At 37.5% G+C, this 16,675-nt stretch overlaps 1 long non-coding RNA gene across 1 annotated transcript in view; it reads left to right on the top strand.

Moving 5' to 3' along the window:
- The window catches only part of LOC141571710 (uncharacterized), a 286,203-nt gene that overhangs the window by 52,825 nt on the left and 216,703 nt on the right, over positions 1 to 16,675 (top strand). The window lies entirely within an intron of this gene.

The raw sequence follows: 16,675 nt of genomic DNA on the forward strand, positions 1-16,675 counted from the left end.
TCTCGTCTTTTTTCAAACACAAGAGAATTTCTGTGCAAATCTATTTCTTTTCCCTGGCTGGCCCATGACACCTTTCATTTCTTAATGGACTCATACTCATGCTTCAAAATCCTTCTCAGGTGATCCCCCTACCCCCTATGCAAAGTTTGTCTCAATCTCATGCAGCACATGCATTTTAATTGTTTGGAAACATGCCTGCCTCCTTCAGTAGAATGGGTGCTGCTTCATTAGTCAAGGGCTATGTTCTGGAAAACTAGAACACTCTTGATATTCTACTGATCTACTGCCTTTGAGTGAAAGTGGTCAATGTGATAATGTTTCTTACACATGTCCTTCTCAAAGTTCCGTAATCCAATCCTCAAAAACCTGCATTATGTTTTACGTGGCATATTCTAGGTTTAATTTTCAGAATTTCTGTCTCTTGAAAAAAATACTAATCCTTTTTCTTTCCGATGATTCACTTTAGGTGGAAGAATTTATACCCTTGAAGATATCTTGGAGATTAATTGTTCCAGGATTTCCCAACCTCTCTATCTCCCTGAGTCCTGAGGGCTACCACTTTTGTGCCACACAACCCCTCTGGCTGCGGCAGCTCATGAGAGAAGATATAGGCTGGGGGTTTGGCCTTGCTGTACCTGGTGCCAGAACTGGAACTCCATACTCTGACCTAGACATGCCAGATGGAACTGACAATTGCTGCTCTGGTCCAATTCTCTAATTTTATAGAAAGGAAACTGAGACACAAAGAGATTAGCTGACTTGCCCTGTGTCATCCAGCTAGTTAGAGAGTGTCAAGGCTTGATCTAGAGCTAAAGTCCTTTGAGATCTAAGCTTTTAGATAAGGCAGTGAGAAGTATGATTGGTGTCTTGAGAAACCCCTGTCTCCAATGTTTACTTGGTCATTTATACATTGTGGATTAAATCTCTCCATTTCTAAGGTATTCAGTCACATCAAAACTGACTTGACTAACTTAGCATATAAAAAGTAGAATTCATAAAACAAATTTTTGCATACATGATGTGAAATGAAGGCTTTGGCAACTTTTTCCACATTGCAATTAGTTGTTTGAGATTTGCATAGACTTAACTCAAGGCAAGCTACTATTAACCAGGAATTTCAAAGAATTTAGGAGAATGTTAACTAACTTCAGTGTACTTGTGACAATGACTTTGGGCTGAGAGGATAGCTATCATGTTGGTGTCTAGAAATGAACATAAAAAATAGTTGCCTACAAAAACAAACTTGTAGAACATAAAAAATTTCTTAAAGTAAATCTATTTATTTACAAAAAAATGTATAGTAATGCTATGACATCCCAAGAATGGTTTTGAGTGTCTCTACACCACACCCTGTAGACAGTGGGGTTTTTGCACAAAACAAAGTTTATAATTAGGCTTTTCGGCAGATCAAGTGACCCAGCATTAGGGTACTCTAGCCAAGAGAAGATAAAAGCATGAATGAGCAATAAGCAAGGCAAAGTCTACCCATTTATTTCAACTAATAATGATACATCTTAATCTGTTAATGAGACATTGAAAAGGAAACACACACACACACTTAAAAAATAAAAAACAAACACTCACACAGAGGCAGAACAAGGTTTTTAACTGATGCTCAAGGGCTGAATTTTTAGATCAGAATTGAAGTTCAAGGAGAGATGGTAAAAAGAATTGCATGCTTTGAACTTAATAGGGAAAAAGTGGATGTGCACTTTTATATCAGCACTGTCTTAGTGCTGTTTAAATGTGATTTAAAAAAAAAAACACTATTAGAAATCACTGACTTGGTTGAGAAATAGATTTCTGAGTTGTCACGGGAATGAAACCAATATTACTCCAGTGAATAGCTCTACCCCCAAGCAGCCTTGAAGAACGGAGCAAGATCAAGGCCAGATTGTAGCCTCTTGAAGCATTGATGATAAGCACACTATGGTTTAAGGACACAAATTACCCTTGGAATCATAATGCAGGTACACTGGATGTAAGAATAATGTGATTCAAACTAATTTAGGACTGTGCCAAGCAGGAAGAGAAAGTCCTTTGGGCATTCAAGAACATTTAGACAAAGCAAAACAAGAAAGGGAATTTGTGGTTAGCGGGAAGCTGTTGCTCATTTATATTTTATTGAAGATTTAAAATGTTGGGCAAAAGAATATGGCTCTAACAAGCAGAGAAAGAAATTTAGAATGTACATGGTTTATAACTAAAAGAATCAATGAGAAGAAACGATAAGCATCAGAACAATTGAAAAAGTATTCTCTTTTGTTTCCTAAAATTATTTATTTTTGAAACTCAGGTTAGATAAATCAGCATAAATTACTCTTGTATCTCATTATGATCTTTCAGATGACTTACCACTCTTCTATGTTAATCAAAGAGAATTCCTTCCACTCATAGAGATTGCAATGGAAAATCATGAGACATCACATTTTACTAAATGGGAAATATTATTGATCTAAAAAGATCCATTGGATAATGGAAAGGGTCCATTTTTATTGCAAGGTTAGTGAATATACTGGTGAAACATGGGAGAATTAATTGGTTTTTATAGCTTCAGATACATACATAGTTTCAGATACATACATGATAATTTGATAATAGACTTAAATAATGTTTTAATTGCCTATATCCTTACATTACAGTGTTGGAGACTATTTAGGACATGTTTAATAAATACCTGTTCTTCCTTTTAAAGTTCACAATCAGAAACTGATGATAATAAAACAGAAATATGAGTGCATAAAAGGAGAGATAACTTTGTAAATCGCCAAGTACAATAATGTTCAAATATAAGTGACTTTGACCCATAGAAATGTGGGAGAGATGTGCTTATAATGATGGGATAAAAAGAAAATGTCTGTTATTAGGAAGCAGGTTCTGGCTACTACCAAATTATATTGACTAATTCTTTAATGTCTGTAGGAAGTGAATCTATCTATCATCTATCTATCTATCTATCTATCTATCTATCTATCTATCTATCTATCTATCTATCTATCTATCATCTACCATCCAGTGGAAGATGTTATAAAGTGAAATGATCATAGGAAGAGGGCAGTAAGCAGACACATGATGTAGTTCAGTCAGAGGGCATACAAGAGGAGAGAAAATGGCTAGTAAGGCATTTGAAAAGTTGGAATAAAAGACTTTGCAATTGAGCAAGAAGACCTTATACATGATTTATAGGACACAGTTTAGAAACGATATGGCCTTAGGAAAGTCTGGCGTATACAGAATGACAGGTGAAAATGATAACTTTGGCAGAAGAACTGAAGACTTACAGGAAAGAAATACTGTAACTTGGAAATCTGGGGAGATGAGTCTATGGTTATCCAAATAGGAGATGATGGATTACATATAAGCCATAAAAGAAAATCAACAATTTCTAAAGTCAAATTCTTATTTTTCATTAAAATATTAAATGGTTTTAGTTGTTTATATCACCTCTGAAATAATGTGATTTGGTCATTAAAGTGACTAAAATAAATAGACAATGCAACAGCCAATTCACTTGTGTGGACCATCTTAATGATCCATTTTAGAAAGGTTACTCGTAATCCAGTTGTTCATGTGGCCATCACTCAAAAAATATTAATTGGCTGCACTTTGAAATACATTGGAAAAAGTAGTTACTATGCAAAATGCCAATTGAACACTGAGTACTTTCTTATTTATTCTGTAAAAAATCCATTGGAAGAGTCGAAACGGAGGCAAATCAGATTCAGAAAATGTCATGACTGAAAAAGCAGATTTAATTAGGAACTGGAAATAGAAATTGAAAAACAACCAAGAGTCAGTGAGGAATTTTATCTGGGAGCTATGTTATTTTTCAGTGTTCTTTACTGATACATAGATGCTGGGTGGGGGAAACGTTAAAGACGAATGATAAATTTCTGTTTAATACGAATCAGTCATTCACGTCGTCTTACAGCTAGATGCAATGTGCAGGACAGAAGTAAATGCAGAAATTGATCTACATGATATGTACATTCATTGATCAAACCTTTTTTTGAACTCATGTTATTTTGCAACACTGCCTAGGCACTGGAATTCCAACATGAATAAAGTGTGGCCTTGGCCATCAGTGAGGCAACTGTACATGAAATAGAAACTTGCAAAGCAATAGGGGAAATCCCAGGGAAAGTGGAAGAAGCTAGGGGATGAAGGGTGAAGGGTCTCCAAAGCAGATGAGGTGAGAGGCAGAGTAAATGAGGAAAGAGACTCAGAAGCCAAGAAAGGAGAGTTGTGTAATTGGTTATCAGCAGTGTCAAATTCTGTACATAGGTCAAGGAGCATCAAGATGGAGAAGTGCCATTGCGTTTTGGCAGTGAGCATGTTACTGGAGACTTTGGCAGGGCTAGCTTCTGGGAAGTGGCGTGGATGAGAGCTGGACTGGATCAGGTTCAGGAGCATTTTCACTAAGGAACTGAATGCATCTTGTGCACTCTAGGAGTTGGGAGAGGAAGGGGAAGAAAACAGTTGTTAGAGGGTGTGTGTATTTCTTGAGGCCCAGAGACATCTAAGACAGCAGGAGCCCCCAAACGCAGGTTTGCTTTTCTTTTTCATTCCGTTTTGTGACAAATCAGACTTTCACTAGTAATAAGGAAATAGCATTTACGTCTTGAACTAGCCTTTGTTGAGCTTGTTTGTTCTATCCGGCAGTGAGTCACTCTGTAACGCTGACCCCGCTTTGAAGTCAGAAGATTCTATTTAGAAAGTGTTGGTGATTGTGAGGGAAGTTGTTTTAAAAGTTGACAAAAGCATTTACTCTCCCTGACATACTAAACACCTGTGTGCATTAGTGTTAACAACTGAATATTCGTTTGGGAGCAAGGGAATGCTCTATTTGACTCAAAGGAAAGGACGGTCTCATCTTCTGAAGGAGTTAAATGTACATGACGCAGGAAAAAGTTATAATACTTTCTATTTTGGTTTCCTCTCATTTGAAAAGAATTTTAAAGAGAAAATTGGTTCTGCAAATGCCAACCTCAATTAAAGTGCTAAATACTAGTTGCAGTTTCCCCACCTCTGCCAAAGGGAATATGTCCAATGTAACCAGTCACCTGTTTTCCTTTATAAGAGCTCAAGACTGCTGCCTCGTCCAACACACTGGACTGACACTAAATATCAGTGTGACGATGAATCAAAAGTCAACAGCAGCAGAGCTTTATTTACCAAGGAATGACACTTAGTAAGGTCATCTCTTCTCGAGAGGACATTACAATCGTTAAAGTTGAAATATGTATCCAGAGGGTTCCTAAGCCCAAATAAGGTACAAGGCGCAGGGGGTACTGCCCTTTGGTGTTTCCAACTTGATTATTTATATATATATATATATATATATATATATATATATATATATATATATATATATATATATACTGAAGATGTTTAGAAATGCCACATCGTCTGTGATAGCTTAGCTAGACACAGTGAAGGTCATAGAACTGGAGATTCAAGAATCAATTACAAAACAGGTTCAAGTTGCCATCTACGAGAGAGTGGGTTTGGAGTCTATCGGACCTGGGTTTTAATAATAGCTGTATCATTTATGAGGTGTGAGCCATCAATCAAATGACTTAAATTTCTAAGCCTCTATTTTCTCATCTATAAAGTGCAAATAATATTAGTGCTTGTCTTATCTTTCTGTTTTAAAGATTAAATGACACAGTGCATGCAACGTAACCTACAATAAGGCATATAGTAAGTGCTTCGTAAATAGTAGTCATTATTTCCTACAAATCTAACATCCTCAATTCCTTATTAGTCAGGAAAATAGAAACCATTAGCATTAAGTTAAAAATATGAGGGCGACTATGAAAATGAATGTATGCAATATATTTCCATGAAAATGTTACATTTAAAAACATTAGAGATCTGTCTAAGAGAAAAATGGTGAGCACCATAAAATTCAATCTAATCTAAGGGGATTGAAATGAGAGCATTTTAATCACCAAATAGAACCCAGAAAGAAATCCTAAAGTTATAACAATTTTATTCACTTCTAAAATTTAATAAGATTCTGATTTTACTAACGTTACAAAAATTAAATTGTCTCTATTAAATGTAGAAATTAGCTTTATTATACATATAATAAAGTGTTCTTGTTCAAATTAATAGGAAAAAATTAATCCAGGTAGGTTCTGTGGGACATATTAGCAATACTCAGATAGCAGTCAGTGCCCTTCTCTCCATGCATAAAATGTCCTACTCCAGTTTTAGAACAACCTGATGACTGAAGCTCATTGCTACATGATCTCTTCTATGGTTCCTCATTTGCCGTTTAGTATGGCAGGCCCCAGAGCCCTCTCTGCCATCAGTCAGACTCAGACATACCACCCGTTCTCAGACCCAGTGTTTAACAGAAATGCCCAGGTCCACCAACGCCTGTTCACGTGGTTCCTTTTTCCCATTCTTCGAGGAACTTGACCAGTTCAAGATATCATTTTGTCTGCAAATAGAACCCAGAAAGAATATCTGAAAGTTATAAAGAATGGATGGTCCATTGCTAAGGCACTTTGAATCTCAGTGAATACTGGGCCTTAAGGAAAACTCAGGAGTTCATCCTGCAAGTCAAAGCATGCTGAGGAGAAAGTGAACTCCTACCCTTTACCAAATATACGTTCTATTTTCCTGGGTGAGAAAGAAAATTTCCAGGGCAAAGCAATGTAGAGAACTAGACATTTACTGGGGAAGCGTGACTGAAATTACACTTGACAAAGTCTTTCTTAGCCTCTCTATCTCAAAATGACCTCTCCCTATACTGGTTTCCTACTTAATCTATGTCTTGCCATTTGTGATCATATATCTTCAGGTAACTAGCCCTCAGAGAATAGTGTCTTCAGGTCTTTCTTTACTAAAGCTGCATGTCATGAAGACTTGCTCCCCCTTTCTTAGAATCTTCTCAGGCTTAAGCCATATCTCACTCTTCCCTAAATTCTGAAGTCTGGGGTTTGGGGAAGAAGGAAGAGGGAAAGGAGTTTGGGGTTCTGCTTTTTGCCTTTACAAACCTCCTATAAGTCATTCAGTCTCACTGCCAGTTATTCTTTTGTATGATGAGGGTAATTATAGATACTGATTTGAAAAGTACTTTGATATCATCAGATAAAAGAGGCCATAAAAGGGCAAATGATAATTATTATTAGCAGCCCAATGGTTCTTAGGCTTTTCCATATACAGCTTCCTCCAGGGAAGATAAATCCATCAAAATAAAACCAGTTTGAGAGAAAAGGAGCAATACAAAACTATTTAAACAAGGAAAATGACTTCAAAAAGATGAGCCAGATGAAACATAACAGTGAGATAAAAAATTAAAGTGATGATGACATGTTTCTAAAGAAGTCTCTGCACTATTGTCCAGATGAACTTAACATCATACACAGGTTGTGGAAGAAGTAATAGTATCTTGTGTTTGTATATCTTTCCCAATGATCCTGTGGCTCTTTTGTGACAAGGAAAAAAAAATTGGTACTTAATAAATCTTCAAGATTTAATTTACAGGCTCATTTTTAGGTAAGACAATTAAAGGCTGATCCACTTCGTAGTTTAAGCCAGTAGAAAAGTGAGAATTAGAATCCCAATTTATAATAAAGATGAAAAGAACTGGATGTCTGCCATCTCATGATATCCACCAAAAATCTCTGTTGTAATCTAGTCAGCTAAATGGTACAGATGGAATTTTCATCATTTGTTCTGAATTTCGTTTTACCATTCAGCAACTATTAAAGAAACAATTATTTATGAAAATCCTCCTAAGCAGCTGATCCTTGCTAAGAGAATAAAAGATAAGGAATAAAAAAGGTATAGTATACACGAGATTATGCTGTTGTTGAGATAATACACACAAAGCAATTTGTGAACAAAATATTGTTTTGTGATTTAGTATTAAATGCTATATTCTCTGATTACACTAATAGAAAATAATCTTTCTTAAACTCCTAGAATTGTTTCTTATAATATTTATAAGCAGCATATAATATGTCACGCCTTCTCTCTAGTACAAGAGTTTAAGTTCATTGAAAGTAGGAACCATGTTTTATTTTATGTTAGATTTCATTCCAAGCTTTACATTTTTCTGGACAAAAAGTAAGAGCTCAACAGCATTTGTTGAATGACATACTGATATAATAATTTTGAAATATAGACAATTAACTATATCACAAAAACAATATGTGCAGCAAAATTGCTGAGCATGTTTTCATTCATAATTAAAGTCCATTAGGCTCAAAACAATTAGGAAATAATCACTCCGGTCCTGATATTCTTTTAGTGTTCTCGATAGCATTTGCAAATTAATTGAAGATGAAAAGTTATTTACCATAATTTTTCACTATTCTTTAAAACTAGGTGAACATAACTTAGTTTTACTTTCCTCAATAAACAGATGACATGAAAAAGAAAAGTGAGTAACTTGCATTATCATCCTAGCTGCAGGATTTCCTTGTCACCTTTGCAGCCTTTATCCCCTTTTTACTTTAGCAGAGATAAAGAGAGGCTAAGGGAATACAGGACTCAGGAGTTCCAGAATGTATTTGGAAGGACAGCTAGTATCCTACTTAATTTCTTCCCCAGGCAGCATATGAGCAGGAAAGGCAGGTTGCCAATGTGCCTGGGGATAAGATGAGTTAGTGGTCTGGGGCAGAATTTCTACCTCACAAAGGAAAGAAGGAGATAATTGGGTGATAGTTCACTTACCCTCTTCATTTTTTCTTCTAATACTTTTTACTTCATGGAAACATAGCACAGAGTTTGCCCGAATATCTGCTATCATGTGTTTATGCAAAATATTCCTAAATCAAATTTAATTTTTCTTTCACTCACTGGGTGTAAAACAATTTACATTTACATATTAAATACTGACCCAGTCAGAGCTATACATACACAGTTAAACATGCAATTCCCTTCCCTTCAAGATGCTCTCAATCTCAGAAAAGGTGATTTAACGGGGACACATAGGACATTCCCAGAGAACTGAACAAGTAACTAAACTTATTTTTAAATAGATCAGTATGTTATTTACATTATGCATAAGCTTAAGACCAATTTTGCCAATTCACTTATCTCACCACCTTCTTCTGTTCTTCTGAGAGAGGGAGAAAAGAAGAGGAAAAGAAGTAAGGGTTTTTGCTCCTAGGGTGATGTGAAAATACCTTTATTGAGAGGTTCTAGATTTATTTTGGCTACCCAGCACCATGACCTCTGCAGGCTACACTCCTCATTGTTTTCTGAACTGCATGACATAACTTCCCAAGAGACGCCATGATGTCCTGGCCACCCAGGGTCAGCCAAGGTCAGCTCCTGTTCCTGCTATGGGGAGTGAGACACTGGAGTTGGCTTTGCCCAAAAATAGCCTGTGTCCATGTGGTAGAATTAGCTTGATATCACCAAGCCCCAAAGTTGCAGCCAGAAGTCCTGCTTTCAGAGGGAAAGGACTCCGAGCCCTTTAACATTGCTGTTATGCAAGTTTTTTAATTAGTCTTGAGGGCACTGATAGCCAGGGACATGGGACAGTATCATGATGACCAGGGCGGGTGCCTCAGAAGGATGCCAAAGGGATAAAGGCACCACATTTGAGAGAATATTTTCTTTCTACCACTCCTAAAGGGAGCCCAAATAACAAGATCTAGGATTTCTGCTGGTAGAGGGTCATTTACCCACAATTTCTATTATTCACCCTAATTTGTTGTGGCATTTTTACCTTCCTTATTTTCCAAAAAGCTGGTCATTTCAACAACTTAATCCAAGTAATGACAAATTTGATTGATAGGCCAAACTTCCATTAGACAGATGGACTTTATACTTTGAGCCTTCTCTGGCACTTGAGCACATGTATCAAAATTGGGTAGATGAAGTTTTAACTTTAGGAAAGAGATAAAATTCACTAGACTGCATATATATGCTTATTTTTCTACCGAGTCTGTTCTCCGTAAAAATCTTATTTTTAAAAAGACTTTTGCTGAACGATTAGTGTGCCATAAATAAGGATTTATAAACATTGCCTAATAAATCACTTCCCTGGCTGACAGCTAAATATTAGTATACATTTTGTTTTTACAGATAGACAAAATAAAAATCATAGATTAAATTAATGGAAGGAAAGTGAACTACAAACCACGGTTACATCTACTTTGGCAAAGTGAATTATTCATGAAAACTCTATTGCAGGCTTACAGTGCCAAAAGTAGCCCTCAGGATGATTTTTCTCAGCCCTGGGAGTAATTGCAAAGTGGGTAGCAATTACTTTTGGCATCTTCCCACTTCATATCCAGTGTCCTTCTTTCACCTACTTTTCTGAAATTAAGTATTTAGTGGCCCTATCAAAGCTATGGCTTTTCAAACTTGTGTCTGAGTCATCTCATTCTCATCTCATTCATCTCTATCCTGCACTGAGGGGCCCCAAGGTACTTAGTTGTTATAGTCACATGCATGGTGCATATGAGAGAGAGAGAGAGAGAGAGAGAGAGAGAGAGAGAGAGAGAGAGAGAGAGAGAGAGAGAGAGAGGTACAATATCAGAAGAAAACTTTTTGGGGTGGCTGGTTAGCTCAGTTGGTTAGAGCATGGTGTGTGGTGATAATAACACTGAGGTTGCCAGTTCAATCACTGCGTGGGCCACTGTGAGCTGCACCCTCCTAAAAAAAAAAAAAAAAAAAAAAAGGAAGCTTTTTTATTATGAGCTGAAGATCATTCATACTGAGGTATGAATGACTAATATGTTTATGAGTTTTAAGAGAAGTTTGTAAATGAAAAAGAAACTTTCAATGGATGTGATATGGTGTAGAGGCAATATTTAACTTCCTCATCCCCTCATTTATGTCCTAATGTCTCTGTGCTCCATGCCTACTTCCAAACAATACTGATAAGAATCAGGTGGCAATTGGTATTCTGCTTCTGAATTGTTTCTTCATCTTTGTTCTTGAGAATATAGACCTCGACTAAAGACTCTGTAGACATGAGGCATTCTGAAAACAATCTTCTATCACATAGTTTGAGAACGTGCCAAAAAGCCAACTCTCTGCTTCCTAACTTATGACAGGCAATACAATGTAGGAGTGTAGAGTAACAGCCTTTGGGTCCAAATTTGGGTGTGTGAATCCTGGCTCTGCCACTTAGTAGCTGCGTGACCTTAGTCAATTTACTTAACTTCTTCATAAAAAGGGGATGCTAATAGCTATTACCTTGTCAGATGATTTTAAGGATTCACTGATATAATAAATATATAGTTCAGCACCTGGCATAAATTAAGTACTCTATCACTATTAGCTATTATTATTACCGTCACGGATACAGCCATTATTATACACTAACAAGTTTAATAGAACAATCCTCAAGTGGGCAGCTTCAAAGCTTACCTATGCTTACATCCCTCTCTGAGCATGCTGGTTTTAATACTTCATCCAATTTTGTTGTCTTCAGTTATTTATTTGGAAATATTGTGCATCAGGCACTGTACAAAGAGCAGGAAACTGCAATGAGCTATACAAATATGGCTGCTATTCTGATGAAGCTTTCAGTACAGAAGGAATAACAGGGGGGTCTAATTACAAAAGCAATTTCAGTAATGGTAAGCCCTGTGCAAAAAAAAAAAGAGGTGTTATGAAAGCATGAAAGGTTTGGGTGTGGGGAAGCTACCTGCCAGGATCAGGAAAGAATCCATCATGAAGGATGAGTAGAAATTAGATAGTCCATAGCTGGGGAGAGGGGAGTAAAAGACAAGTAAATGGAAAAATAGTGTGTTATGGGCTGAATGTTTGTGTCCTCCCAAAATCCATATGTTGAAGCCCTAATCTTCAATGTTATGGTGTTCAGAGGTGGGGCCTTCGGAAGGAAATTAGGATAAGATGAGATCATGAGAGTGGGGCCCTGGTAATGGAATTAGTGTCCTCATAAGAAGAAGAAAGAAACCAGAGCTCTCTCTCTCCTCCCTGGGAGGACACAATGAGAAGATGGCCATCTGCTAGCCAGGAAGTGAGCTCTCACCAAAAAGTGAATTGACCGGCACCTTGAATTTGGAGTTTCCAGACTCCAAAACTGTGAGAAATAAATGTCTGTTGTGTGAGCCTCCCAGTCTATGGTATTTTGTTATGGCAGCCTGAGCAAATTAAGACATGGTGAAAGAATACATTTAAAGAGATGGAAGAAAGCTGGCATGGCTAGAGAAGAGGAGCGTGGTGGTGTGGATGGAAAGCAAGCAGAAGTGGTGCAGAATTAGGCTGGAATCAGGACAGGGTCAATCAGGGGCAGATGTTTGTCAATGTTGGGTGACACTTCTGGTTGTCAAAACTGGGGGGAGGGCATTCTACTGGCATCTAGTGGGTTGAGGCTGAGAATACTGCTAAACATCCTACAATACAGAGGACAGCTCCCCAACAAGGAATTAATCAGCAAAAATTGTCAACACAGCCAAGGCTGAGAAATGTTGGGACAGACAGATCATTATGTAGGGCCTTGAAGGGAAGGTTAAAAGTATTGTGCTTTAATTATGGGAATAAGGGGAATCCTTTGGGAGGCTGTAATAAAAAGTGTGATGAGATTATATTTGCTTTCTTAAAAATAATCTCTGGCTGTCTTTTGGGAAATAGCAGCTGATAGGACTTTGCAAAAGTCAGATGAGAAATGATGGTGGCTGGGACCTGGCTTGTCTTAAAATGCATATCCCAATGGTTCCTAAACTTTGAACTGGGGAGTAAGTTAACTACACGTGGAACAAAGTCAGAGGAAACAATTGGACTACAGAGAAAGTGAGTTGTGTTTTCCTTCGGGATTTTCTGGCTCTTAATCAAAGTACCTCCTCTTTTTCTTCCTGGTATACACGAGTTTCCGCTGATTCTGTCCTGGTTGGTGGTTACCGCACAGGCCTCAACACCTGCTCCACCTTCCCCACCTGCTTTTCTACTTCCACTTTGCACTTTCTACTGAGAATCATCTCTTGTGGTCTCCCCTGCTCAGTTAGACTCACCCTAGAAGCAGATGTATGCTGATCACTGCTACATGGATTTCCAGAGTCTTCCCTGGCCCACTCCAAAATCTTACATCTGTCAATCCTGTCAAATGCTTTGAAAATGGAACACCTGTCTCCTACTTCAAAACTACATTTCTAATAAATTCCACAAAACAACAGTCTCTTTTACCTGACTTCTGCCAGGCACACAGTATCAACATAGGCAGGATTTCCCACGATTATCCAGATTTTATGTTATCTGATGCTTTTAAATAAAAATAATTCATCATGGATCTTTGTAACTACCTCTAATAGCCATCCTAAATCTTTTCTGGAAAGATGGCCAGATGCTAATAAATTGTGATTTGAATTTTAAATTTGTAAGATTTTGCTCTTAAGTCTATAAATCAAGAGAAATTCTGATTGCACAGTGAAAAATAAGGTTTCCATATCTATGAATCATATTCTTACTTAATGGGAATAACAGCATAAACAGACTAGCACTAATATATGGGGTAATCTAGAGCTGGATTTTCCAAGATGCACATATGAGCCAGATATATGCATAAACTAGACCAAGGTCTCTTGTATTGAGGGCCAGAAAGATATGGAAAGTAAATGGTGAAATACCCAGAAGTAAGAGAATAGTGAGTGCTGGGATCTCCTGGAAACTAGAGTGGGTATGTCTACATAAACTTGTTCCAATAAAAAAAAAAAAAGTAAGCAGGGTGCTGCCATACAAAGCATCAGTATCAATTGGCCAGAAACTGTCCGTTTGCAAACTCTGGATAAGGGAAAAATTAAATCAAAAGCTGAAAGACCTTGAGTGAAAACTTCAAATGCAATGAAAGGGAAAATATTACTGAAATATTAACCAAAAAATGTACAGTTGTGATACGGTACACACTTTTTAAAGAGCCTATCCTCTCTCCTCCCCTCCTTTTGATATTGTACTATTTATGGTGATCATATAAATACAAATTATTTCTCTTTCTCTCTCACCATCTCCTTACCACCCATCTCTTTCATCCTCACACACAAAACATCCCCATAATATTTAGGGGTATGAGGTCAATCAATAGAAGCAAAGAAATTCAGTCTTTGCTGAGCTGCTGTCCTTAATGTGTACTGTTGCATCTGTAAGCCCAGAAAAGTAGGTCATCAAAATCTGAAGGGACATATTAACTGTAATGTCTGGTGCATAATAGAGCACATTAAGGGCAGACTTTCAGCCTTAACTCTTAATCTCTTTTCCTGCTTTGGTAGATTTTAAAAATCTGATATTCTGAACACAGCATTATGCTTCCCAGGGCTACAGCTGTGCACTGCTTTCTATCTTGGGAGAAGACGTTGCACAGGTCTAAGGAAATGCAACACAAAGGAAATGCCATTTTAAAAAATGTCAAGGGAGGGAGAAAGGTGTTCTTTCTCATTTTGCTGGAACAGAATTTTGCTGGAGTGGCAATGTTGTATAGTTATTAAATAGATAAATAAAAATGGAATTTTCAATTTAAGGAAACTCTAGTATTCTAACGTATATGTAGTACCATTTATTCCTTAAGAACCAAAAGACATTTATACATATTAGGCACCATCCTTATCCCAAAATTTACATTTTGGAGATGTCCGAACCACTCTCATATTTTAACTTTGCTCTGTGAGACAGGGAAACAGAGCCTCAAAATGGGGGGAAAGGGCTGTTTTTGTTTGTTTGTTTGTTTGTTTGTTTTTGTTGGTAACGGATGGCTTTTGCAATGACTAAAAGATGATAAAAATGTATCTATTTTGGCCCCTTTGTGTAAGTCCCAGAAATTTTTTGTAAGATTCAGATCCACTGACCTCTAATTGGTTCTCTAAATCTGACCTTCAGTAAATATTGATAAAGGCCAGACACTGTTCCAAATCCTGTAAATGGGTAGACAGGCCCACTGACATACACAGGCCCCTGTTCTCATGGAACTGACCTTATGGAGGAGGAGACAGTCAATTAACAAACAAACAAGATGACACATATACTATGCAGAGAATTTGCTAAAGGCCTCGATGGCTTCTTAGATTATGTGGTCAAAGAAGATGACGTACAGGTTGAGGCAAGACTGACAAAGAAGAGCCAGACATCTCAAGTTTCCAGGGAAAGCTCATTCCAGGAAGGGGGAACAGCTAGAAGGGCCCGAAGGTGGGCATGGCCTGAGGCGCTGTAACAAATTACCACTAACCTAGCTACTTGAAATAACACAAATTCATTATCTTATAGTTCTAGAGGTCAGCTTAACATGGGTTTCACTGGGCTAAGTAAGATTAAGGTGGCCAGATGCTAATAAAGATGTTGACAGATCTGCTTTCCTTTCAGAAGCTATAGGGGAGAATGGCTTTTTGTTTTGTTTCGTTTTTGTTTTGTTTGTTTTTTGTTTTTGCCTTTTCCAGCTTCTAGAGTTCCTTGGCTCATGACCCTTTCCCCTATCTTCAAAGACAGCAGGGCAATACCTTCAGATCTCTGACTATGACGCTGCTGCCACTGTCTCTCTTTTATAAGGACCCTTGTGCCCACTGAGATAATCCAGGACAATCTCATCTAAGATCCTTCATGCAATCACATCAGCAAAGTCTCTTTTGCCATGTAATATAGGTTCTGTGTCTGTGGACATCTTTGAGGAGCAATTATTCTGTCTACCATGGCCGAAATGAGCATTTCTGTGTTATGGGCACAGAAAGAACCAATGGGGTAGGAATCCAGGAGGAAAATAGAGAATGATGGGGTGAGGCCCAGTTCTCATTTTCCATTGGCAGTAATAGATGTGTTAGCATGTTCACCATTTAATTGGACTTTCCAAAGATCTGGTACTGCAACAAGAGCATGAGGACAGTCAGGCTTTGGGATTTCTGATCTTCCTTGATTAATAGGAAATCAGGATTATAATTCCTTAGTCTAATTCTCTAGTTGTAGTCTGCTTCATGAAATCATAAAATTTCAGGTCTCAACAAAATTGGAAAGATTACCCCACTGGGCTCTTGATTTGAACAAAATAGAGTTTTGAGACTTCAAGAAGTTACATGTCTTTCTTAAGATGATGGACCTGAGACCAGAAGCTGACTGCGTGGCATTTCCATCCATTTCTCTTGTGCAAGATTATATTTTAGGTGGGTGTTACTTGTCCTGGTTACAACTGCTTCTGTGGGTGCAGGTTACAACTGTTCTGTTAGTCTGGATGCGCCTCAGGCCAAGCACACACAGCTTTGCACGCATAGAACAATAGGTGGTGAATTATACTTGTTGTGTGAAGGGTTGATTCAGTTCATTGCCCTTACTTTCCATTCAGAACAGATACGGTGACACAGAAACCTCCTGATGTAGAGGATGCCCTGTAGGCACGTAGCATTTTTATCATTTTCAAGATACTCTAAATGGATATCATTCCAACTGGACAAGATCAATCAATCATATGTGGACTTACTTGAAACTTATCTAATTACTCAACACTCTTGGCTGAGGGTACTAACCAAAACTTGCTACCCAAACATTAACCATTTGTAATCTATTAGCTATTCAGATTAATTTACTTTGGGGGGTTTCTCAGCTTTGCAATCGATTTTTTTCTATAAATTTCTTCATGTTTCAGAGAAATTTGAGAGTTTTCAATTTTCCTTACCAAACGTCTCCCTTCAAACTTGACCTGTGAAAAAGATATGCATATAAAACAGTTAGCGAAGGATTTGAGGAAACTCAAAACATTGTGAAA

The sequence above is a fragment of the Rhinolophus sinicus genome, linkage group LG01 (genome assembly GCF_036562045.2).
Source record: "Rhinolophus sinicus isolate RSC01 linkage group LG01, ASM3656204v1, whole genome shotgun sequence".
NCBI classification, from domain to species: Eukaryota; Metazoa; Chordata; class Mammalia; order Chiroptera; family Rhinolophidae; genus Rhinolophus; species Rhinolophus sinicus.